At 35.2% G+C, this 26,767-nt stretch overlaps 1 protein-coding gene across 3 annotated transcripts in view; it reads left to right on the top strand.

The window, feature by feature from the left end:
* The window catches only part of FGF14 (fibroblast growth factor 14), a 412,228-nt gene that overhangs the window by 232,156 nt on the left and 153,305 nt on the right, over nucleotides 1-26,767 (top strand). Inside the window, exon 2 of one of the 3 annotated variants that reach the window (XM_032997042.2) lies at nucleotides 683-722. The exons of the other annotated variants lie outside the window; for them this stretch is intronic. The gene's annotated coding sequence lies outside the window, so the exon portion shown is untranslated. The remainder of the gene's footprint in view (nucleotides 1-682; nucleotides 723-26,767) is intronic. 3 annotated transcript variants of the gene reach the window in all.

The following is a 26,767-nucleotide window of genomic DNA, read 5'->3' as shown; positions in this document are numbered from 1 at the left end:
TCTTCCCTGACCTAAAACACACTCACATGAAGAAGAGACCTGTTTTATTCTATGAGAAAAGAAGTTTTTAGTAATACTTGAAATAAGCATTGCTTAGTGATATGAAGATACTCCTTTGGGTATAGAAAAACCTTAGGTGTCTCCCTGTTCATGAGCAGTGTATTGGGAGCATTTTATTCTTCTAGACCAAAGGACTGAGGCAACAACATCTGCAATATATAGAGATGAGATATGATCCTTCTTGCCACTGTTGTTATCAACAAAATTTATTACTTAATCTGAATGATTTTGATTGAAGAGCTTCTCAGGCTGGAAATTAAGAGGAGCCTACTATCAATTTAATTTCTTACCACTTCTGCTTGTTGTATGGAATCTTGTTTTGTAGGATGTGAGGAAACAGGACATACAAAAATGTAAAATTACATACTAGTAATTGTGTTTGTCATAGTCTTGTTTTCTGCCATCCTATCTTCCTCCCTCTTTCCCCTTTTTACATTATATTGACTTTCTCCATAACAGTATATTTCCTAATTCTACACATTTTTTCCTACTTTTTCAATGACTACAAGGGGGAGAAAGGGTGGAAGTTTTCTGTATGTAATACCCCTGTGATTGACACTCTTTTTGACTCCTGCTTCCTAGTAGGTAGATAACGCTTGCTGTATGGGATCTTGTTTTGTAGGGTGGAAGAAGAGGGAGGACTACAACAAACACAAATAGTGGTATGTAATTTTCCCTTTCTCCTTTGTCTCTCCCTACTTACCAGTCTTAACACAGAATGTGCTCAATCATATGATGATGCCTTGTACTGCTATTTGCTGCTTTTAATAAAAACACATCTTCACAGTTTTGTTAGTTAATTGCCTGAAGCATTTTAAGAAAGAATACAAATGAAATATTATGTACAACACATAGGTAGTGGGTCAGATTGTGCTCGCTCTTGGCCATGGTATGACTGGACTTAAACTGAGCAGGCTCTGTATGCTGTTGTGACATCTGAAGTCCTCTAGTCATCCATTGTCTTTTAAAATATTTAGCAGGCTACTGTATGTGGGATTTTGGAGAAAAAAGCTGTGATGGGGAAAGGGTAATCACTCTTTTATTTGAAATAAAATCCACTACATGCATAAAGCGTGCTATATTTTTGAAAAGTTAATACTGTAGAGCTGATAGAGAACAGCCTGATTTTCTGGGTCCAGTTTCATCAAAATATTGTAAACGTAAATTCTAGTTGCAGAATCTTAATTAGTTTGAATGGCACAGAGAGATGGTACCCAGCCGTGCGTAACACAGATTGTCTGAATGTTAGAGGGATTTTTCTCACAAAATATAGGGGAATATTGCTGTTAGACAGAGGAGTTGTATTATTTCTAAGGATAGGACAGCACTTGAAAAAGTACCATGTTGTGTAGTGTTTGAACATTTCACTCAAAATCACTGAAGTTATTCAAAAGATGTTGTAATTTGGTTTTGATTGCTTTTGTTTTTGTTTTGTTTTCTGTCATAAGGCTCATACTTCTGCCCTCTTGTTAAAATGGTACAAATTGGCAGTGTTTATCAGGCAGATATCTAAAGCGTCATAGCTGCAGAACAAAGATTACAGAAAAAAAAATGCTTTATTCAAGTCAGTCAGTTATCAAGAGGAATAGAGAAAAGCAAATGACATGTCAAAAACTTGTTTCAAGAAAGATATCATCTTCATTAGATAAATTTTTCTTAGTGTTGTTCTGGGTTGTTGGTTCAGTATTGACTGAGAAGGAAAATGTCTGTCCAGTGAATCATTTCTAGTTTCTATGACACCCCTAAGATCTGCATAGTACAGCTACAGGAAAAACAAGTCATATTTTCAGGATCTGAATAGCTGTGATAATTATGAAACAAAAGCTGCATTTATATTTACCATGATGATCAGAAAGCTTTTCCATTTTAGTTGAACAAAACCCAGTAAGTCCTCAACAGAGTAGTGAATCTGCACTCCTCTTGGTAAGAGCAGATTAGGGATCAGATCATGTACATTAAGTGATCTGCACAGATTGTGTGTCAAGAAAGTAAATGGAAAAGGTAGAATAAAATTTATCTGTTTGATACTCAGTAAAATAGAATCTTTTTAAATATTTTTTTTCCTATGAAGAGAATAACCCATTATAATGGAGTACTTTAATCCTCAGCATGCTGTTGTTGTTTATGGACTGACACGATGCCTATGGTCAGGATAATTTTTTTCTTTCACTGTGGAACTAGAAACAAAGGGAGTTTGGATGATCTGTCTGTGCTCGGTCCATTTAAAAGGAAGCTCAGCCTTTCGGTGGAGAGATTTTTCCTAGACTAGGGTAAAACCTAAATTCACATTGCCAACATGGAGCAAAACTACTCCATCATGCTGGAAAATGAGTCCCCAGAGTGTATTTTATTTAAATAATAACTGCATGTTGTGGAAATATATGAAGTAAGATGGTCGAGAACTAATTAAGATGTAGAGGGTTTGTACTGTTGGGATTTAGAAAAAAGTTAATTGCTTTTATTCTGAGGTTCATAATATTACCATTAATTTTCATGATAACTTTATTGCATAGACATGACACATATTGAGTAAAGCTGTCTGTCTGACAAAAAGTGCACGGGCTACTAAGATGTCAAGAAAAATGGCACCTTAAAAGTATCAAAAAGATGTATAATTACTGTGAATTAACTTTTACGTGAGCTGTGAGCAGAGGGAGTTGCTTGTCTTTTTTTCTTTTTTTTTTTTTTTTTTTTATAATGTGATCGTGACTTGCCTGCACAACCATCACAAAACCTATGAATATGATAGCCACTTTGCCTCCCTGCAGCCTAGAAGGTTGTCCATTTTAATTTCAAGAGTTGTTCTTGGCCTACAGTGGAGAGGCCACCACCTATAGGATATACTGGTATATATTAACTTTATCTTAGTAATGTGGACAAAAGATATTTTAATGGGAATGGGTGTGGAATAGTGACTCTTTTACCAGTTGGAGTGGAGAGGAATAGTGGAACCTGGGGGCTCTCAAAGAGTCCTAGATATCTCTGTGGCACCTAGAAATCCTGGTTAGCAGCAAAGACCTCAGGATCTGTTTTGGCTGAATTGTGAATGTAAAATGTGTGTTGCAGCATGTCAGTCTTGTATTTGAGTGTTTCCTGCAAATGAAGTTTGCAATAACCCTCCTAATCTGATGAAATAGATACAGCAATTTTCTAAGAATACAACAAACCTTTTTAAGTAAAGCTTTCCAATGGTCATAAGTAGATACTTAGTAGCAGGTGTGTGGGTCTGCTATTTGCTAGATTTTTGTAATTTTTCTGTTAGAAATAATGAAAGGCAACACTTAAGAATACTGAAGGGTAGATTTTGAGAATGGATACTTAAGAGTATGAAGTTTCATATATTTTAAAAAATAACATTCTGGTTCTTCATTCATATTGAATTTTTACAATACAAACTGGAAAGATGCCATGGCTTGAATTGCTTCAGTATTCAAAAACTGCTATTCAGGTGTAACAAATCAGATTAATGGTAGTTCTGTGTTCATGCTTGTTTATTTTGCATCTGGGGTATGCTTTTGGCTGGCTTTTCTTTGACCCATATCTTATAATTTTCTTATTTTATGCCAAATATATTATGTTTATTTTACCATGAATAGAATTATTGTTGCCTCTAAAATTCTTTCTGGTGTCCTCTGGTTTTGATCTTTCAGCCTGTAATTATTATAACAAGTTTATAAATATGTTCATCAATTTTTGCTGCCTGTTTTGAGCTATTTATAATTCTCATTAGCAGTAGTAACAGAGGATACTTCTTTTCTTAAACACTGAGATGGGATTCTGGAGCTACTGTGAAGAGAAATTTGTTAGTTATGGACTTGATGTCCAGACAAAATAGATGTCAGCCAAAGAGAAGCAGCAGCCTTCTTATGTATTGACTTCCCAGGGAAGAAGAATTACCAAAATATTATATTTCCTGAGGCTGAGGTGAGGCAAACCTGTAGTGCATATGCAATGAAACCTAAATCATCCTATGATTCTTTCAATCTATGAAATGAATTCCAGACTAATGCTGTTAAAAAAAAAAAATCCTATCTTCATACCATTGCTTCCTTCATGTTGCAGCACCTCTGACTTTTCTGAAGCTGTGTCTCACCCCCACAGCATCACTGGAGGTGAGTGACAGGCAGGGTGACAATTCAGCCCATCTCCCTTTAGCCTTGCTAAGGTACGGGCAGTGACTGTGGGTTACTTATTCAGGCTCAGTAGAGAGACTGGCCCCACCAGCTGCTGATCCTTTCCAACCATCTAAGTAGCGTTAGATTCCTGTCTTTGCAGCATGCTCATGGGTGGGGTGTGGTAAATTGTTGCTTCCAAAACCTCAGTTCAAGAAATTTGTAGCTCTGAGAGTTCTGCTAGTTTTGTTCATGTGACATTTTTTTGTGATAATTTCTTCTGCATTGTAAATATGTGTATTAAATTTTCACTGTAAAAGAGACTGGAATAAGCAATGTTTTCTCTTTTGATATTTTTTCCCAGTGAAAAGACCTATGCACTTTATAACAGTTTATAACAAAGAGGGGTTAATGATCTCAATAAAAGTTAGATTTCTTTATCTTATAAAAAAAGAAAGAAGAAACATTGGGCTTTATCCTTTTGCCTAAGGAACTCCATGCTATCATTGTATTTTCTGGTCAGGAAATTGGTAATGGTCTTCTTCAGAGACTAAACTTTCCAAAGTTGTCTTACAAATGCTAACCTCCTTTAAAAAAATAAAACTAGACATTTAATAGAGAGTTTTCTCTTCAGTCCTTTCATAAAATAATTAATCTCATATTTAATAAATTTCTATCATATTTCTTCAATAAGCATTAAAAAAATAGAGAATAGTCCATTGTGAAGGAGGAGAAGCTTGAAGTAAGGTTAAAAACCCTCAGATTTTATAAAATTGCTGTTTGGGAGGTATACTGAAACTCCAAACCTGAGATGTTGACTCATCAAAGATAACCAGATATTTAGTCATTTCTCTAAGGTAACTTAAGGGGTTCTCACTGAGAAATACGACTTAATTAATCCTGTGCAGAACAGGACTCCTTTTTTTTTTTTTTTCCAGATTCTTTCTCAAGTGTTCATGTTAAATATGCTCAGTTTAAAACACATCTGTTCTACAAAGCATTCAAACCCTACAGAATTGTCCTAGAAATTGAAAGTCATTGCAGTCTCACAACTGTCCCATTGTGACCATCAATACATTTCTTCCATCAATATGTTTCTTATCAAGCTACATGCTGCTCTCTCCATTGTTTCCAAATGCCAGCCTAAACTGCCACTGTCAATTCCTTGTTTTTTTCTGAAAACATTTACCTTCAGGGAAAAAAAAATATCACCCCAAGGTAGAGATTTGTCTGTATATGAACACACATTGAAAGCAAATTTTTGCATAGAAAGGAGCCTGTCTTATATGTTTCCTGCACAGAGCAGAACTACACTCTCTGGTTTTATGCTCTGGACCTGTGGAGGGAGAAATCAATACTGGCACATGCTTGGATGAGTAATCTGGAAAAAAGTGGTCCCATGTTTTTGTCTGGTCTACACCCTTCATGCACACCAAAGACATAAATAAATATGTATAAAATTTATCGTAAGCTCTATCATCAATTTGGTGGTTATCTGTATTCCCCCCCCAAAACCAGGAGGATTATTTGGCTGGTTTTAGGCAGTTTTGAAATAAATGCCTAATACATAAATCATTTATCAATCAGCTGACTTTTAATAACCAGATATGCAAACTGGCCAAAGGAGTTTATTTTAATTAAATGTTTAGTAACACATTATTTTTAACTGCAAAATTATGCTTATTTTATAGTTGTGATATACTGTTCTCTGCTTTAGAGCAGAATTCAGAAGAGTTACTTCAATGTCAAAAAGTAGACAAGAGGGAGGGCCATGAGAGGTCTCCTGCTTTTGTATCTATACAACCTGGCTCATTGTCAGTACATACTTGGTATTTTGCTGTTCTGAGTTCTTAACTTATTTATTTGACATAATAACTGTGATTACATTATTTCCATTTGACCCACTGAGTATGGAATGTTAAACATGTTTATTAAGTGTATTAGAGTCAAATGATTTACCATGGAAACCAAAGGTTTCCCAGTCTTCATGCGATATTCTTGGAACCTGTCTTACTAATAATGGAGCTCATTTTGTCATCTGCTTAATACTACTGATTTTCTGTGAAGCAAAGGAGGTGAGACAGAGTATATGATTTTAAAACATCACTCATTGAAAAAGTTTGAAAAATAAAACTTCTCTATCAAAGGCAAGATGGCAACTGATTAACTTTGTAACCCAATCAGTCTTTACACTGCTCTATATCCCCTTCTTTAAGATACCAAATCACATGACTGAATTACAGAGGTTGTGGCTGGGACTCTGGAAGTCACTAGAAGCTGGGGCAGTCAGCCCTCTAAAAATAAATGGCCTGATTTTTATACTTTGGAGGAATTTTCACTCGAGCAAGAAAATTGCCACTGCCAGATGGTGATGGAAGCATTACTACAGCAAGAGGACGTTAACAAAGATGCACTCAGCAAGGCAAATTGTTACCATAGTTACAGGATGCTAAGCATTTTCAAATAAATAAATAAATAAAATTAGTCTGTATTATTTAGATAGCTCAATGGCATAAAAAAATAATGTGGGATGATTTTTCCTTTTTGAAATGGATGTGGGTTTTTTTGCATTCTGCTTAAAACTTTGTTACTACACTCTCTTGCTGACTAGGTACATTTCTTTCTACCTAAATACTCTTATCAGCTGTATTTATTTTTATTCTAGAACAAATCCTGGTACTTACTCCCTTTCCTTTCTCCATTCTTCCAGCATATCTGTACAACTGAACAGAGCATAATAGTCCATAGGATTTGTAAACACCCTTTAGGCTTTGATAGCAGGATATGACAAACAGCAAAATTAATGTCGGTGTTGTAACAGCTCCTGAGTGTCCTTAGGCAGGGACTGGCCTCCCACTGTGTTAGCTACCACTCATAGGGAGTTTCCTGAAAATATGACTGTGAAAAGGGTCTTGAATTTGGTGTTAGTCACCATAAAGTGGGACAAATGAAATCTTAGAGGACAGAAGAGTTTGTAGCACACAGAAATGTTAAAGCAAGTGTACTTTAATAAAGGAAGCAGTAGTAATGCGTTAGCCACTTGGCCAAAGATAACACCTTTACGGTTGGAAGGGTGTGCTGTGGACATCATGTTTTTTCTTAACATGTTTTAGAAGTTGTTTGAGCCATACTGAAATTTGCAGAACATTTACAAACCAACATATTTACCTGGAGCAGGGAAAGGGAGGGAAAAGCAGAGGAAGAAGAGAGTGTGAGAAAATGCTTCTTTAATTTTTTTGCCAGAAGTGATCATCAGATACTACTTATTTAAACAAAAATTGTGATTTACTAAATCAACACAGAAGAGCTTAAGGCCAATCTGGCACGAGTTTAAAGGTGAGAGATTTTTGTCTTTATAAATGAGAGAAATTGGAGCTTCTCTTGGCTCAGTGGAGCCATTTTTCTGTGTATTTGAAAAGAGTGTCCTGACAAAGGCCTGAAAATGTAGACATCATGCATGGGGTGATTCTTGAACTAGTTTGAAAACTTGTTGGTTTGTGTAGGAATTGTGGCAATTCTGTTGCTGTTGCAACCAAATAATTTTCTCTTTGAAGTGTTCACCATCAACCTGAACGTATGGAATGCTGATGTTGCTCCCATAGCTGGGCTTTTCTTTCTGCAGGATCACACTGTGTGTTGTATTGGGACCATCTGTCACTATTTTGAATATTTAGATACGTTCTAACACTAATCCAGTGTCTCAAACTTTTAATTGCTCTAGATCTAGATCTGTAGAAAGGGAGACAAAGGAAAACTGATTTCCTGCAGGAAAAGTTGCTCTCATTTTACTTTCCACTTAGAATATTTTGTAGATCGGGGCCAAATACACTAATGCAGTTCAAGCAAGCAAAGTATTTGGATGTGAATAATCCATGAATATACATAACAAAACATACTTAATTACATTTTGATGTCTGGATAGAAACCAGTATGTTTTGTCAAGTCTCATAGGGAAACTGCACAGACTATTTATGCATCATTTCATAAATTGTTTTACCACCATGCTTCATTCTGTTCTTCAGGCATATTTAAAGCTGACATCACTTGTTAAGACCAGCCTCATATTAAAGAGGAATCACAAATTTCAGTATGAAAGTGCCAAAGAATATTCCAGTGAAACTTTTTCACTCAGTCCATCTGAAATCTTTTCACATCTTCTTGGATGTTTTTTTTTTTCTGCTTCTTTCAATGTAATAAATTTCATCCATTAATAACCTGTTGATATTTAATTTAGTTTGATTTGTTATATTAGGTAGTCTTAGAAGAAACCTATAGTCTTTATTATAGAATTGTATGTATTAAATTTACTAATCATTTTGCATCTGTGGAATATCAGTATCATATCTTGACAGAATGTGGTATCTGAGTGTTATAATTGTATTAGCATTTAATAATCATAACATATAGTTGTCCTGAAGGAATGATTTTTCATCTCTCTGCAGTGTGCACCCATGTACACACATTTTAAAATGTGTAATATAGTTCCTTAATGCTAAACAAACCTATTCTAGCTTTCTTACTTAATCCTCTTACTATTTGAGATGCAGCCTTCAAAAATTTAACATTTAATTACTTTGTTACTTAACTCTTTTATTTTTCATCTTTACAACAGTAAGTACCTCATTTTCTGTGGTCCCATAAACAGACAAAGATTTTGATTACATTTCCGGCTAGGTCAAGAGCAAAATCCAGAGGAACCAAGGAAAATAAACTATTTTAAATACATAAAAATTATAATAGATAAACCACATTGTTATTTTAGTCATTTACTAAATGTATTTGTGATGTAGAAACGTGTGATCATACATTTATCTTAGCCTAAAAATCAGACATTTTTTCCAGACATTAATTTTATGGATACTTAGTTTATTATGATAAGCATACTTAGTCTTGCTAAAATAATGCTTTGGCTTATTAAAAAAGCTATTCTTTTCTTACACATGTGTAGCTTAGTTCATTTCAAGACAACAAATTAATTCCACTTTATTTGTCATGCAGGCCTGCAAACCCAAATCAATTAAATAAAGTAAATCTGGCTGAACCAAACAAAATATGAGGAGGGATTTGGAAATGGTGCTAGAACATGACAGTAGTATTTTTATTTTTGATCAGTGGTAGTGAATCTGTGTTAGTATTAGGTAAATACTGCTGGTGACTCAAACCTGTGTGAAGCCCTGAAGTAAAGATGTCTCCCCTGGAGTATTTAAGCATCCATGTCATAAGCAGTGCCATCTATTGGGCCAATTACTTCCTTCTGTGTGCTCATAATCTTAAAAAATTTATGGTTTCTTGGCTGTCATCCTTCTTCCTTGAGGTTCTCTTCCTGTTGCAGTTGACATCAGCAGAGTGTTGCTGGCAAGCCTCAACTGTTTATACCATTTTCCCACTGTCTGTGGTTTTGTGTCCTTCATGAAATAAATTACTTGTCACAGAGGTTGAGATCAAGTGTCTGGGACTTCTTATTTGTGAATATTCTCGGAGGGAGTTTCTTTAGTTCTGCTCTGATGAAAACTGACCTTCTGTTTGGTGTTATACACATGGTTTAAGTGACCTTATTTTGGTGTTACATACGTGATTAAAATATTTTGCAATGAAAATGAAGTTTCATCCATCACAAATTGCCACAGTTGAATTGTGTTATCTAAAATTATTACTTAATAAACCCACTTTTACCACTTCAGAGTAAAGAAAAGTTGAAACTAGAAGATGGACAATGGGTTATCTCTGGATATATTTGAGGGCTCTAGAAAGTATATGTTCTGCAGGACACTAACTCTGGGGTTCTTCGCTCCTTTGGTGGCAGCAAGGGGAATGGTGGAGGAAGAGGGAGGGTGGGAAGGTAGGCCTATATATCTTTTTTTTTTTTTTCCTGGGAACTTAGACTCTTAAATAATACCAATAGGTGTCACCAAAGTAATTTTTATCAATATTTTTAATTTAAGAATAGATTTTAATTTGTGTTTTACCAGACAGCGTTCTCATAATTTGTTTGATAAATGCCAACTGTTTAATCATCAGTTGCAAAGAAGATTCAACGAAATATGTTTGTATCAAAAAAAAAAACCACTTTTCTGGAAGGACTGTAGATCAGATAAATGTTTACATTCATATTGAGCTGTTTCTATTGCAAAACAAGTATAAAAGAAAATATATTTTTGTTAAATGTTGGCATTTATGACAACCTGTGATTTTTTTTTTATTCCCTACTTTTTTGTTATTGTAAAAACAAAGCATTACTTTGTTTTTCTTTTGTAGTTCTGCTGTAACTGTAACTGTTCAAACCTTTCACTTAACATCATCAAAATCTTGCTAAGTGTTAGAGGTTTAACCTAAAATATTTGTGTAGGCAAGTAGGTCTCACTTTGCTCTCAAAACGTGAAACACAGGGTGATAGCCTGGCTGATGAGTTGAAAGAAAACTCACATTTGCCTCACTGCAACATTGTTTTATATTTTTTGTGTCATCAAGTTCATTATATGTACTTACGCTTTCAAAATGTTAGCAAAGTGCATTCTCATTCACTGAGGAGGAATGCAGAGTAAACTACGTTATTAGGAATAACACCTTCTTGGAAGTCAGGTTCAAGTTGTAGTCCCAAGAAGCTTTTCTCAGCTTCCACCTAACACTGAGGAGACTTAAATTCTATAGGGGCACTTTTCTTGTCCCAAATACCTCAGATTTTGTTTCAGTGTATATTAGGAAGGGCTTTCTCATCAACAGGTTGAGACAACCTGGTAGCAAGCTCATGACTAGCGGGGGGTGGGAAGCGTGATGGCAGCACCTCCTTCACCAGTCTCAGTGTATAGGACTCATGCAGGAAGAGCTTCTCTCCAAAGTGCACCTAAGGCTTTCTCTTGAAAGGGAGGGGAGTCAAGAACCAGACTGAGCTCTTTCAACTGCATAACAGAGTTTAAACCGTTTTAATTAATCTGGGCAGACTTGAGTCCCAAATCCACTGGGGGTGATTCTGAGGCATCATACTTGCAATAGGGTTGTGGGACTCCAAATGTGAATTGCTTCTGACAGTGAAATGGGGTAGTCTAGAGTAGTTAATTAAAAAAGGACCATCACCTTTCTCAAAGATGTGCAAGCTATCTGCTTTTGCGAGAAAGGACTAGGCTTTGGAACTTTGAGGAGATTTTTGGTAACCATCAGATCCCCTGAGGAAAAGTGTCTTGCAGTGTTCTGAGAGTAGGTGACTCCATCATCATCATCATCATCATTCTCCTGGTTCCTCACCCTCACCATGTGTTCTACAGACAACCTTGCTCCCTGTCTTGGGATCCTGGTGATCATCCTGAGGTTAGATAAGTCTTCCAGTGTTGCTGTGAATAGAGAAAGCATTGAGAAAACCACTCAAGTACCCATTGTATTGTTTTGGCCCTACTAGTAGATGACTTTGATCTACTAGATTTTGAGTTTACTAGCAATTGTGTTTAGGCTGCGTAAAGTTCCATGGAAAACTCAGCCTGATATCCCGGGTGGGTCCCACTATGGATCCCTCTGCTTGCCAAGCTGACTTTGTTTACATTTGTATCAGATGGGTTTAAATGTGGGGCAAGATCCAAACATTTAGGCATTTCATAGCCCAGTGTCACAGAGCCTGCAGACATTGGATTAGTTGAAAATTTTAATAGCTTATGTTTTTGACCTAACGTCTAGTGCTTCATGAAGGATGACAAGACTTCTGGTAAGTGAGTCGGATACTTCCATTTGCCTTCTCTGCATTAAGTTCTTCAGTACAGCAGTTTTCTACTTACACAGTTTCAATAAAGTCAATGTAGTTGCTTGGTATAATGCAGTAATAGCTCAAGGTTGCAAACTGCTGGAAGTCTCATGAGTTTTAAAATCCCAGAAACATTAGGGTTTTTTTTTTGTGTTTTTTTTTTGTTTGTTTGTTTGCTTTTTTTTTTTTTTTCCTTTTATTACCTTCATATTCTTGGAAAGGTTTTTTCTTTATTTAAGAATTTTACTCAGAGGAAACCAAATATGACTGCACTATTGTGTGTGCATCATCCCAGCATCTTCAGTTGTTTCATACCACTTTGCAGATAGTACAGTTTGCACTTTTTCCTACCACTTATTCTAGAAATATACATTAGATTTCAGTTATTCCATATTTTAGACTGTAAAAAAATATTATGAAATCAAGGTCTAAACTCTGTTCAAAACTTTTTAAAAAAATCTTATTAATTTCTTGCTGTAATTTTGAATTACATGCTGAGGCAACTAAATAGAAAAAGTGCTTCACTAACTATCAAAAAAGCAGTTTGGTGCTGAGTGTTCTTTAAAATCATCCCATTTACATCATTGAATAAACATGGTCTTTTTTCCTGCTCAATTCAATTAAGTATTTTGAGCTGAAATTATATATTTTATGGAAAAATCAAGGTAGCTGTCTTTTGAAATACCTTTCAAATTAATAAAATAAGACAAAAAACATAGAAATTTCTATTTTTTAAGCACTATCTAACAACTCAGAAAAGAAAAAAACCTACTATTTGAACTTCAAATAGTTCTGAGTGTGTGATGATCTTTACCATATGAGAAACCTATTTGAAAACAAGTACAGAAATGCACTAGTGTTGCAGTTAGAAAAAATGAAGCTACCTTAGAATATCAAGTCTCCTGCAACATTATCAAGTGAGGTTTGATAATTATCAAGGATAAAGTTGAAGCTAGTATTTTCATTCCTCTTGTTTTACAGTTATGTCTCAGACTGTTCCCTGATTCAAATGCACTGGGCAGCAGATTTAACTTTTCATATGTAATCTTATTTGATTCTATTAATTTTGTTTTTAGGCAATTTTCTTCAAATGTCTATATGTATGTGTATATAATATACATTTTCTAGGGAAAAGCTTCAATCATTCTCTAAATAATAGTATTTATACGCCAAATATAAAATGCTTTTCAGCTTGGGAGTTACTGTCCTGTGATTTAAAATGTCAGTGAGAACGTTTTTGTTGTGCCTTTTAAAGATATTTCACTTTAAATGTATCTGCATTTAGCCTGTCCTAAGGTTTTATTTTTGCTTATAGTGCCCTCACCTGTAATTCAGGGCCAATTGCAGAACTTTAGCAGTAAAAATGACAATTTGTCTTTGAATCTTAGCCAGAGAAATACCTCTCTAAATGTTTTGTTTTGACAGCCAGAAACAGCTAACTTGTTCCAGCTGACTTGTACTAGTTTGCAAGATTATACTTGAAACATTCCTGTGGTTTTTAGTGTACTCTAAAGACAGTTTACTTTTATGTCAGGCCTCAGCTGTGTACTTTTACTCTGTAATGGAGGCCACAAACAGTAATGAAGTAATTAATTCACGCTTCAATTTCAAGTACTGTCCTTAATTTAACCACTTATCAAGTTGTGGGAAACAACAGATCAAAATAGAAAGCAACTGGGGTGGGAGAAGAAAAATCAATGTAACTGCTTTTTTGGTGTTTATTTCTCCTTTCCTCACTTCTGTCATCAGCCCAGGTAAAATCTCTCTCCAAACTTCACAAGAATGTTAAGCAGCTTTCAGTAACAGACTTACTTTAGCGAACTTTTCAGAAACAAACAAGAAAACTGGGAAGGATTACCAATTTTGTCTGGATTTTTTGTGAGGTCTTTTTAAGATCACTCAGTGCATTTTTCCAAATAGTCATCATGTATATCTGAACACAAAAATAAGTGGATAGGCCTGTAAGGTGTAAAACAACTATGGTTTTCTCATTCTCAGGTCATCCTGATTTGGTATACAGAAAAATACAGTATAGGTTACTTTAGTTTACACTGTGACTCCCTGTTTGGTACATAGACACAAGGTGACAGCCAGTAGAGTACAGATTTTTTTCTAACTCCTGAGCAGGTGAATGGGGAGCGATAGCTTTTCTTTGACAGGAGAAGCTGAATCTGACAGGATCTTGCTGTACGGGATTTCTGGGATTCCCTTTCTCTGGGAACTTTTCTCTCTCTGCAGTGATCTTCCAGGCTATGGATCTTCAGTGCCCATGTTGCCAATTAGGCTACAGAAGCAACTGGAGGCACAGTTGTGGAAAGTCAGATGAAAACAGAAAAAGCTTGCTTTGTTCTTTTTAAATGAAAACTTCATCACATAAAAATTAAAGATTTTGGTCCAATGAGAAGTGGTGCAAGGTAGGAAGATGTATAATGAGGACAGGACCTGCAAATCAATCATTGGGACTCAAAAAATTCAGATTTCTGCCGTTTGCAGGCAGCTTTCCTTAGGTATGTTTTCCAGCCAGGAGCTGGTTGTAATTTAGGGATGCTCTTGAATCCTATATCCTGTAAACAAAAGCTTGCTTCCTTGCATGCCTATGTGTTCTCTTTCCCTCCCCCCCTTCCCTACAAGCTTCCATCCATTTCATTCATACTGACCATAACATTTCTCTTCTAAATCTCTGTCCTGTTAACAGTATGTACAAGCTTTGCTTGTGCCTGGTTAGACTCTAGTAGGTTGTTTTTAAGGACAAGTATCTGATCTTCACACAGATACATTTCAGGAAGGTAAACGAAGGATGGGAGAACAGATATGTGGAATTTTGTGTGAATTACTGCATTGCTTCCTGTCTGCTTCATATATATATTTCTGTATGAATATTTATGCATGGTTACTCTTCTCCTCTAATACCTCTGTGTCTTGGGCCAGGACCCCACTGTGCTGAGGCTGTTCCAAACAGCCTTTCTGGGTTTGAAAGCCAAAATTAATGGGATATATGGGATCACAGCCAATCTAAATTTAGTTTTCACCATATGTATTGCACTGTCACAAATATAATTTATTTTTTCCATTTTTTTTTTCTTTTTTGGCTTCTGTTTTTAGTTTTGTTCATTTCCCAGTTCTCAGGCATTAGCATTATGGTACAATAACTGGACAAAGACAAGTGAGGAGATATTTCTTTAAAGACAGTGGTTTTCAATAAGTATTTATTTTGTGACATTTTTACTGATCTTAGGTTTTTCAAAATGTATGTTCACATCTTACTTTTGAGGCAATTTACACAGATAGCTGTTTCTTTCAATTTCAGATATTATGGCTATCTTCAAAATTTGTTCCAATATACATGTTTTACCATTCTTTTTTATCTTTTCACAACTTGAGGTTATTTTAGAAATTATGTATAAGCTGCTGAATACTAATAAATGTATGTTTTATTTTAATAAACATTGGGAATTTGTGTGGGTACAACAGAAGGAAATAGGCTCAGTGATTTTTGCTGTCTTGTAACATGCCTGACATTATAACCTTATCAGCCTTTGCAAGTGTTTAGGGGAGGAAGGTTGAAATCCTGAAAGCATTGCATCTGGAGTTAAGAGCCTGCATTTGCAAGCCTTGACCTAGGTTGAGAGGTTGAAAGTTGGGGTGATAAATATGTGAGCATTTGCTAACTTCTTGTGGGTGTGATTGAGGAGTGGAAGGGTTTATTTGGAAATTTCTTTTAGAAACTCTTGACCAGAGCAAGCTGCATGTGATTTCTTATCTTTCCAACAGATTATTTTTTAAAGAAAATTCAACAGCAGGCATCCAGATTAAGAACATGACATTCTTATAGCTGAACAGGAAGAAAATAATCCTATTCCTCTGGATTTGAATGTAAAATAACAGTACTTTTTGTGTGCTCATGCATGTCTGCCATGGTAGCTACAGCTTCTATGATACATCAGTGACTGGAGCTGCCAGTTCTGGTGATATGTGAGCCTCAGCAACATTTTGTTTCTACTAACAATAACTTCCTGTAGAATATTCCTTTAATGGCATGACTCCTCCTGTAATGGGTCTCAAACGAATAATGACTTTACTTCAGAAAATGTCGGAAAAAGTATGTAAGTCTGATCCTAGAAACATGATAGAAAGTTCTAGTTTTTCTTTTTATTTGGAAGGATACATTTTCACTTTAATAAATCAAAATTAATTTGGTTTTAACCAAATTAACTTACTTTGCTATTAACTTAATGCTTAACTAAAACATTGTTTGATGACTGAAGCAAATTAGTTCACACATTTAAAGAGGTATAACAAAGGGTTCCAACATGGAAAATACATCTAGGTGTAATAACTGTTTTCATAGCTCTCTTGTACCAAAATAATGCATTTCAGCAAAACATTGAGCTGGTTAAAATTCTTTAGGAAACAATGCATTCAGGCTTTTATTCACCTTCATTAAAAAATTAATTTTAATTCACATACTTCTGTTTCTGATTTCCTTGAATGTCCTTCCTTGGAAGGGCAGTTTGGGCTAGTATGATTGTTTTTCATTTTAATACCTACTGCAAGACCCCACAAAATAGTGAAGTGGTGTTATGTGATGACTGAATATACTGACTGGCTAACTTTTGCCAAGGACATAGAGGTTTTTTCCTTGTACTTTTTAAGATTGATTTATATTTGCTTTTAAGTTTCAGGAAAATTTAATCTTCCAGCATATTTGTTTACGATATATTAAGTGAAGTAGATCTGAAAATGACAATGTACTCTTAGTTTTTCTCCTCCCCTAATTTCTCATCGAGTACAGAATATTGTGGTTTTACGATGTATGTTTTAATGTTAAACTTACCATAAACCATTCTCATCTATCATTTCTTACAGAAGGATATATTTTTCCCTCAGTATAACTTGTAACTTTTATTTCAATGTTGTGTGCTTTAGGCAGTTAAGCTTCATAAATATATCTGATTTACATAAACACAGTTATTTTTCAAGCAATCCTTAATAGGTACCATTCATTAACAAAAAGCTCAAATTATCAGATATTCAAAAACATTATGAAAAGATGTATTATAAAAATATAAGCCCATGTATTAAACTTCCAAATATTAAAAATCCCCAACCTGTAAAATAGAAAACAGTAGTGGCTAACTGTTTATTTGCTAATGCCAAACTTATGAGCCAAATGTTCAGAAGACAAACATGTGTTTCTCACCAGCTCAATTTTTACATGTATAACTGTGACTGTATTTCTTTCTGCTCCACTGTGGAAATAAAAAGTGCTCCGTTCATGATTAACCTCACTATAATCTGAGTATTTGGGTCCATAATCTATTTTCATTTTCTCTGCATACAGGTTTAAAGAAAACCTTTCTGATATGCTTTATTTCATGTTATCCACAATAAGTAGTAAATCACATGTTCTTGTTCTGCATGTGTAGATATATTTCGTGAAATGTAAAATCTTGATGTAACTGTTTAATGGAAGTCTCTGACATTTCTTCCAGTTCACAGTATAGGATACTGAGAGCGAGCTCAAAGGTAAAATATTCCCACACAGTCACCAGTGTGTATGAAGCCTTCGAGTAAGTGCAAATTATCTTAATTCAGCAGAATACATAGTTCACCAGTGTTTTTCTGACTCTCTAGTGGAATAAGACAGTTCTTCTAGAAGCTATTTCCAGTTTAATTTTAATTATTTTGAGGAAACACCCCTCAAATGGAAACCTAGTTTGGTTCTCAGACTTGTTAAAATTAGATGGAAGCAGAGCCTTTTTAACACTGGTTTTAATCTACATGTCCTACCTCCTCTCATTCATTTTATGTCAATTACACTTGAACTGACATTAGAAAATTCAAACACTTCCAACTACGATTCAGCCTGAGTAGGCATTTCTTTAACCAATACTTGGACTCAAGCTATTAAAAACCACTATCAAATATCTTACAAATAAAAAGATGCCTTTATATCTAAAGTCTATAGCAAATTAAGAAGATTCACTATTATTTGGAAGGAATAGCATAATAAACAACCTTCTTGAGGGTTGCACTTTAGAAACAGTTTTACTAATTTATATTTGCAAAACTCCTTTCTGAATTATTCTATATACTTCTTGTCCATCATAGGGAAACATTTTTCTTTATGCTTTTGAGTAGTTATTACTTACCTCTTCTTTTTTTCCCTATGTTTACTCTACTTTTGTCCATATTTCTTAAAACAAATTCAGTATTATTACTTCATATCAGGATGGGGTTGCAGGTCCAAGGGTTTAAACATTCACCCTCTTTTGGAGAAGATGGCACAAATCTTCTAACTGTTGAAGCCATTTCTTATAAAGGACAGTTATTTCAGCATAAGTAATTTTGGGACATAAATTTCTGATAGTTTTCATTAAACTTAGTGCATAATGTGCTCTGACCCATCACAACAGAAAAGCAGAAATTATTTATAATAAAATATTTCATTATGCTTTTCTCATATTTCTTGTTGCACGAATAAATTTGCAAGCTGAAATAGCAAGCAGCTCTCTCCCCACTGCCCCAACAGAGATAAACATTTTTAAATGCATCTGAAATAAATTTGGAATACTGTAATTGGCTTCTATTTTGGGTCTGGTCTATCAAAATCATTGACATTTTGCCATTGATTTCCATGAGAAGTCACTTCATCAGTGCTATCACTGTAATTAAAAATAAGTACTTGTTATGAAGTGGGCTGGCATGAAAGAGGCTTTCGACATCATAACAAATATAAATATGCAGTTTCCATGTTGTCTTACAGAACCTAATAATTGAATGTGTATGTTTGAAATAATTGGGAAAACAGATCAGTGAACAACTCAAAACAATGTTCACGTGCAAGCCTTCTTTCTTGTTTATAAATGAAGTTTTCTTCTATAGGTTGTCTAGATGGATTCACAGAATCTGTCATTCATATTTACTTGTCCAATATCAGCATCTTTGAAGAAACAGTGGAAAGATAAGTTGATCTGATTATTGCTTCTGCTTCCAAGACTATATCTCAAGTATGTTGTGGCTTCTTCTAGATATTACTTTTATTTGGTGATGGGAGAGAACTTATATTCTATTCCGAACAAGAGATCACTGGCCACTGTTAGTTCTTCATGGCTTTAATTCACTGCTCAGTCTTTTTCCCTTTCTGAGACTGGGAGAGGTGCCTGCTGCTAGCAGTTATAAAATAATCTGAAGAGAAGCATTATAGAGGAAGCTATAAATGTTCTGAATTAATTACTAGCTTATGAAAGTCACTCAGTTGCTACACAGGAGAGCCAAAATAGGACCACAGTACCACAGATCTTCATAGGACTTGTCTTGTGTAATGATGATAGTTCTTGTGCGAGGCATCACTGAACTTCAGAGCAAAGGTCATACCATTACAGGCCTTGTGCTTCAGAAGTTGTAACTAAGACTTTAGTCAGACTAGTTTGTATCTTCTCAGAAAGGTAAGAGAACGTACTGGGTGAATCAGGATAGTTGGCTTTAACTTTTATTTTTCAGCTTTGCTTTCTGAAGGTAGTATAGTAGCTGATCTAGAAACGCACACAATGTTGAATAACAGAAGAGCGTTTGTGAACATATTATACTGAATATTCCTTGAGTCCATAGCATCTTCTTTCTTTCAGTACAAAAGTCTCAAAATTATCCTATGTCCATGTTATTGCCTTTGATATTTCTTTTGTGCATTGTGCTGACATCTACATGGCAATTCATTTTGCTTATATTGCACCAATATATATAAGAAGTGAGGAATGGCTAGATGTTTCCAAATTGCTTGTCAACCTTTTAATTTGCAGTTGTTGGTTTTGTTAATGGCTAAGCAAACTGCTGTGAACTTTTCTCATTAAAATGGCTTGTAACACAAGCAGCTGACAGTATTACTTGAATTTATACCTTTCATTTCAAGGCTGTGTCAGAAAGAGTTGCTTGTTTTCTGCTAACTAGAATAGCAGCCTTCTGTATGCTGACATATTAAAGTCTGCATTCAGATAAAATTTTATTTGAACCTAAGAAATAGTATTACATAATCAGACAAGTGCATAATAATCCTCAAAAATTGTATATCATTCTTACTGCTCAGGGTAGTAAAAAAAAAAAAAAATCATTAGTATTGGCCCTTAATCCTCAAGATTTTCTTATAATGAATCTAGCATCTCTAAACATTCTACTGAAAGTGACTCGTTCAAGATTTGAATGTAATTGTTTCCACAAGGAATTGTTTAGCTGAAATAGATGTAGCTAATTAATTTTAATTGGTCTCCTCACTTTTCATTTGAATAACTTTCTGACATATCTACAGAAAGTTATGACATTTATGACCATTTAAACACAAAAACAAGCTGACTGTGCTAAACAAACCAATGTTCCCTCTCCTGTTTCATCCCAACACAAAAACGGTACCATGCTGGCTGCAGTTTGGCAAAACATGAGCACTCAGAGGCAAAGCGGCTTCACCTTGCCTTGTGACTTCTCTGATTCTGGTCTGAACCTGCCCTTCAGCAGAATGAGAACAGCTTCCACATTCTCTCTCTTGCACCCTGAGGGAGAGAGGCAGAGATCCAGAAAATAAGAGAAGGAATCCTTAGGAAAATATGGGATAGAAAGAATGACAGTAACCTACCTGCAGGTTGTACAAAATAAGCTTGTAAAATCTTGGCCTGGATTATGAAGATGACAACAGCTGTTGAACACAAACTCTTCATATAGTGGATAACTCCACATATTTAACTAGGTGCAAAAAAGTTTCTGTTGTATCAGAGCAATTGAATGCTTTCCTCATGTCTTACCTAAGTCTTAGGAGCATGGATTTCTTTATGATCAGTAGAGGCTGGTGAACATTTTCCAAAGGCTCGGTGGGTGTTTGTCTCCATTGGACAGGTTGATCCACGACAGAGGGAGCCAAAATTCCAAACTCCTAGTGATGAAATTTAGGTGAGCTTAATCTGGTTCTTTGCAACTTTTGTCTTTATAAATCCTTATCAACAGCGAATCTGAGTCTTTAAAGAGCTCTTACTGCTTGTGTATATTGTATATACATCCCTGCACAATCTCCCATCTGATTCATGCAGTGTTTTGTTAGCAGTGCTTCTTTGATTAGCTGAAGATTTCTTAAGGGACTACAACAAACATAGAGGATTTTTTTCCAAAAATCTGAGTAATATTAACATTGCTTACGCCTTGAGTTGAATCAGTGGTGCACAGCACATAAAGGAATTATCTTTGATCCTGTTGTGAGGAAACTGTAATACACAGTAATATGTTTTGGGTGTGTTTAAGCATTACTGTTGCTCTTTGTGCCAGCAGCTGGTTAGAGTGTACGGAGGGCGGGAATAGGGTAACGTTTCACACACTCTGACAGTCAACTTGTGAGTGAGATTGTATTACCTTGGCTTTTGGTTTTGATGTTTGTCATAAAATAGCAAGTAGTTTCAATTGGAAAGAAATCAGTTAAGGCAGCATTGCAAGTGAATTAGCTGTTCTGAGTCTATGGTCTTGCCTTTGAAAGAATACGTTCTGATTTCCTTTTTATACTCATAAAAATTTAATTTTTTAAATGTCTGTTTTAGGGGTTTTCTTCTTTTATTTGGCATGCTTTGGGGGGAGAGGGTAAGCAAGGAAATTACCTATAATTGACAATAATAATGAGTGTGTCAGAGAGAAAAATGTACTTTGTCTCTTAAAATCTACCTACCGTTCTTCAGATTTCTCTTCCTTTCCTATATTAGGAATTGTAATTACCACTATACTAAAAAAGCACATAGACACTAGTGAGAATATGTCCCTATTTATACTAAAGTTAGCTAGTCTATACAATCTAATTTATATTAAAGGAAGCACAGCTTTGTGTTATCCATCAGAATGCTCTGATGCTGGCAACACCACTGATTTCCTCCCATTGTTTTGTATTATGAGAGGAAGCCATTACTGGGATGGATAGATGATGAAATCAGAAATGTGTAATATGTGGGGATCACCAGTGGGCTGGAGTCTTTGTCTTGGCATAGCTGCCACAGAGGTTCAGTCCTTGCACTAGATACCAGACATATAAAGAAGTGGTAGACCCTCTTCCAAAGAGGTCAGTTGATAGCCATCAAAGCTGATGTGGGTCTTCAGTGGCCTACAAAGGAAAGTACTGCCACAAAACAGAGCACAGGACTTGATTATAATGGATCTAAACCAAATTAATTAATAATTCAAAAATAACACAGACTGGATCTTGAGGATGTGCAAGAATCAGGATTTTGGTAGCATGGCAAAGTTAATGATGCCAAAGGGATGAAGCAGAGTAACAGGTGGATTAATGGCGCTGTCCACCAAATAGACAAAAGGGACACAGAAAACATGTTGTAGGAAAAAACAGTTTGTTGTTATTAATATCCAGCTGAATGTTGAGCGTCCAAAAGGAGATCTTGGAAAAATAGAAGAGATTTTTTGCTTGCACTTCTGTGTTCATCTGAAGCAGAGCATTAGCTTTATCTTGTTTTTAAATGCAAATGAAATTAAAATTCAGTTTCCCAAGGAAATACCAAAATGTGCTGATGGTTAGGAGGAATGAACTTGTGTCTTCTGTCTCAACAAAATAAGGTATAAACTGGACTACCATCTTCAGCTTTGGGGCCCCCAGTGTAAAAAAGACATGGACCTGCTTCAGTGGGTCCAGGTGAGGTCACAAAGATGATCATGGGGCTGAAGCCCCTCCCCTGTGAGGCCAGGCTGAGGGAGTTGGGGTTGTTCAGCCTGGGGAAGAGAAGGCTCCAGGGAGACCTTATAGCGGCCTGCCAGTGCTTAAAGGGGGCCTGCAGAAAAGGTGGGGAGGGACTCTGTGTCAGGGGGTATAGGGATAGGACAAGGGATAACAGCTTTAAACTGAAAGAGGTTAGATTTAGATTAGATATAAGGAAGAAATTCTTCCCTGTGAGGGAGGTGAGGCGCTGGCACAGGTTGCCCAGAGCAGCTGTGGCTGCCCCCTCCCTGGAAGGGTTCCAGGCCAGGTTGGACGGGGCTGGGAGCACCCTGGGCTGGGGGAAGGGGGCCCTGCCCAGGGCAGGGGGGTGGGACTAGGTGGGGGTCTTTAAGGTCCCTTCCAACCCAAACCATTCTATGATTATATGATTCTGTAATGTTTAATTTTATGACAGAACTGCATCAAGTAGGCTTTTTTAATTAATAGTTGACTTAGTTTTGTGAACAAAATTAGCATTAAGCACATATAGATGACCAACGATCTATATAGTATTTTAATATAAATATTTACCTCAACTACAAAATAGGTTTTAAAATGGAAATATTATTTTATATTAGAGTATGTGAAGGGCACTGATGTTTTTCTTCATTCTTCAGAAAATGTCCTGCAACAAAGAGTATCTCAGATTTTCACCTAATGCTCTCCCTCCCCTTCCTTCCTCCCACCCAACCCCCCCTACTATTACCACAGTATCTTGCCACTTAACTGCAGAGAAATAGTGGAAGAGATAGCCAGATCTTAACATAAAGAGAATAGATGCCAACACTACCATTAATTTCTGTTAGCTAGATAATAAAGCTCTTATTTTTTCATTTCAGGGAACAGGCCACAATGGGAGCCCCTGTATGTAACAAAGTATATGCAGACTAGGTTTTGGTGATATGTCAGAATATTGATTAAGTATAGTGAGAAGAGAGAGAAAATCTGTCTCGGGGTATCTTCAGGCATCACTGGATAACCAGGAGAAATGATCAGAGCTACAATACAAAATTATTATAGTTTCAGAAGATATAACTGAATGTGTGAAAGTCAGTAAACCTTGATAATTTATAATGTTTCAATGCCTCACACTAGAACTGTTTTACATAATCTTTTAATTAGCACCCTTCTTGGCTTTTGTGAGAAAATGTAAATGGCTTAAAGATTTCTGATGAGTGTGAGCATTATAAACATGAAAAAAAAGAAAATCCAGGATATTTCAGCTGATGCTGGAATACAGAAAGCCTAGTTCAAACAATGATTTATTAAATACTGAAAACTAAAAACTTTTAAAAATACCTTTGAAAAGTTCATTTTTAAAAAGCTTGTCTCAGACATTTTTGTTGGTATAAACCTCTACAGGAACTTAAATACTTCAGACTCTTTTAAGCATTAGAGGCACATTTCAGAATAGCAGAATTAGGCTTCTGAATCTAAATCTAAGTACTACCTTTAAAGCCAGTGGATGAAAAGTGGGGCCTTTCATGCAGCAGCTCAGAATCTGTTGGACAAATAGAGGGTGTTGAATACCACTGTGAAGGTTCCGGTCAACTGAAACTCTGTGACAATTCATTGAGGTAACTTTGTCATGAATGGGATTTGCCCATCAAATCCACTGTTCTTTCCTAGTTTTCATATGAGAACAAAAGGTCCTAGTTTTTGTTTGGAGCAGATCAGAAAAAGACACAAGGCTTTTTCTTCCTTTCATTAGAAATGATACTATTCTTTCTCTTTTAAAGTTGTTAGTGAGGATTGAAATTGCTAAAATATTTGCTCTGACTCAGCTATATATGATGTTATGATATTGATTTCTGTTTCAGTAAGATCAGATTTTCTATTTGGTAACAGTATGATACCCTTACCTAGATTTTTTTTTTTTTTTTTTGCTTATAAAATTAATAAATACAATTTTCCTGGAAATTTTCCTCATATATTTTTATTTCTGTAGACAAAAAAGGCCAACTTATTTTTCAGTCCACAAAAGAGTTTTTCTCTTTGACTTCAAAAAGGGTTTTTTGTAGCCTCATTGTTTTCTTGAATATTTGGAATGAAGAAAGCAAACCTCATTCAGTATTGACTAGATTTGAAATTTGCTTGGATCACTAAATTGGTCACTAATTTCTTTAACTAATATCTTAATTTATATTATTACCTACTCTCTCTCATATTTGTGTGTTTTCATATGTTTGAGTAGACATATACTTTTAATTTCTTGATCTTTGTAGTAAAAAAATTCTGAGGACTTCTAAAGATAAATTTTGTCTTATGCTCATCCATCTTGTAGCTATCTTTTAATTTAGATCTACAGTTGATAGTCTATATGAAGTTTTGTTTTCTAGAGTCCAGTCTTACAGTTCATTTTTAGCAGTGGGAAAATTGTATGTAGTGATGTGTTGTTGTATGTATAAATCTATGTCTTTTTAAAGCATATTGCTAAATATTTTTTAAGTAAAACTGTAAGAAATTATGTCCAATGATAATCGTTGGAGGAGTTTTTTGGTTTTGGGAATTAAGTTGCTTAAGCTTTCTCAGGTATATCACTGATATTCATATATAAACCTATGTAGACCATTGATAGATTCATTTAATACAGAGTAAAAGTCTGAATCACATAGTTCATAAATCAAGGACATCAGAAAATAATTTTTTAAAGTCTACTGGAAGTTGTAAAGATTATCTGTGCTTCAGAAAATCCCATGTAATGTAAGGCATGTATGAAACAATCATACAAGCTTTAAATTGTCAACAGGTCCACCTATTTAAATGTGCTATCTTCTGATAATAAATAATTTCAGAAATAAATCATGCTCTGAGAGCTTATCAAATAAAATATTGTTAATGCTTTTGGTGTACATTTTCAATTTAAAGATCCTGTTGTAAAACAGAAGTGTTCTTCTGTCTTGGGAAACAAAAATTACCAGATTTAGAAATATTTGTATGCTGTTCAGATCCAGGTCTGCATGTACAGATTTCTGATTTAGAAAATCTTTTCTAAAGGGACTTCCAGAGGTCTCTTTCAACCTAAACTATTATACAGTAAATAAAAACCAGATTCCAGTAAATTTATTGGTCATTTACATTATTTTAATGGAGAAAATTCCTATTTTTATAATAAATAGAAGTTTAATCACTTGACATTTCTAAGTTTATATTTTTATATGTTTGCAAAATCTTGCATAAAACTGTAAAGGGATTTGCAGATGAAGATAACAGTTAATGGATATCATAAAACATCATTATTTCAGATCATTTGTGTTGTTTTTTTTTTTTTCCCTCTAAGCCTTCAGCAATGATAAGCAGGGAAATTTCTTTAGGTGAGGGCCAAATCTTGAAATAATGAGGAAGATGGTCTGCAAGATACTGATATTTTTCAAAAGAAATGATATCCAAGATTGATAATACTTGCAAAACATACTGAAAGACAGCTGTTCATTTGTTGGTTTGTTTTTTGGTTTTTTGTTTTTTTTTTTAATTGGAGATTTAAAATAATAAAAATTGATTTCTATGGAAGTTGATCTACCTGTATCCAAGGTTTTAGCAGTCGGATTAAAAAATATGAGTAGCATCAAAGCACTATTTTTTTGTATAACATGATTGTAAACAAAATGATTAAAATCATACTTACATGAGTGATACTTACAGCATGTTATAGTACCTTACTCCACAAGTGTAAAACTGCAATGGTAAGGTTGTTTTTTTTTTTTTTCACAATAAATGATGATGAGTACATTGTTTATATTTGAGTCTTTAAGGCCCAGAAAGGATTTCTTTGTCTCTCAAGAGAGAATATTAGTCAAGGAGCTATGGTTCACATCAATTTGGCTGCCAGTATGTTCCATTCCTAATGATTCTGTTCTTCCTTATCAGCCTAGCATTGCCAGAACCGCTCACTTATTATTTACAGAGAACAGTTTGGATTGCATCAAAGAGGGCTTCCACTCATCAAGCTGTTTCCTGGTACTAATTTAGCTCTTCCTCCCTACATCTGTAGCTGAAGCAAGTTTCTGTACTGCTTAAACTAAGGCTGGGAATAAGTAAAAAAGCTTTGAGACTTGATGAGAATTGGCTTACCAAATCACTGAAGGTCAATGCAAGGGATATTTGGACACTTCTGGTAACAAATGAGTCACAAAGGCTTAAGTC

Source organism: Tyto alba, unplaced genomic scaffold, assembly GCF_018691265.1.
Source record: "Tyto alba isolate M040663 unplaced genomic scaffold, T.alba_DEE_v4.0 Super-Scaffold_45, whole genome shotgun sequence".
In the NCBI taxonomy this organism is placed as follows: Eukaryota; Metazoa; Chordata; class Aves; order Strigiformes; family Tytonidae; genus Tyto; species Tyto alba.
This window is presented reverse-complemented; position numbering and strand designations above follow the sequence as displayed.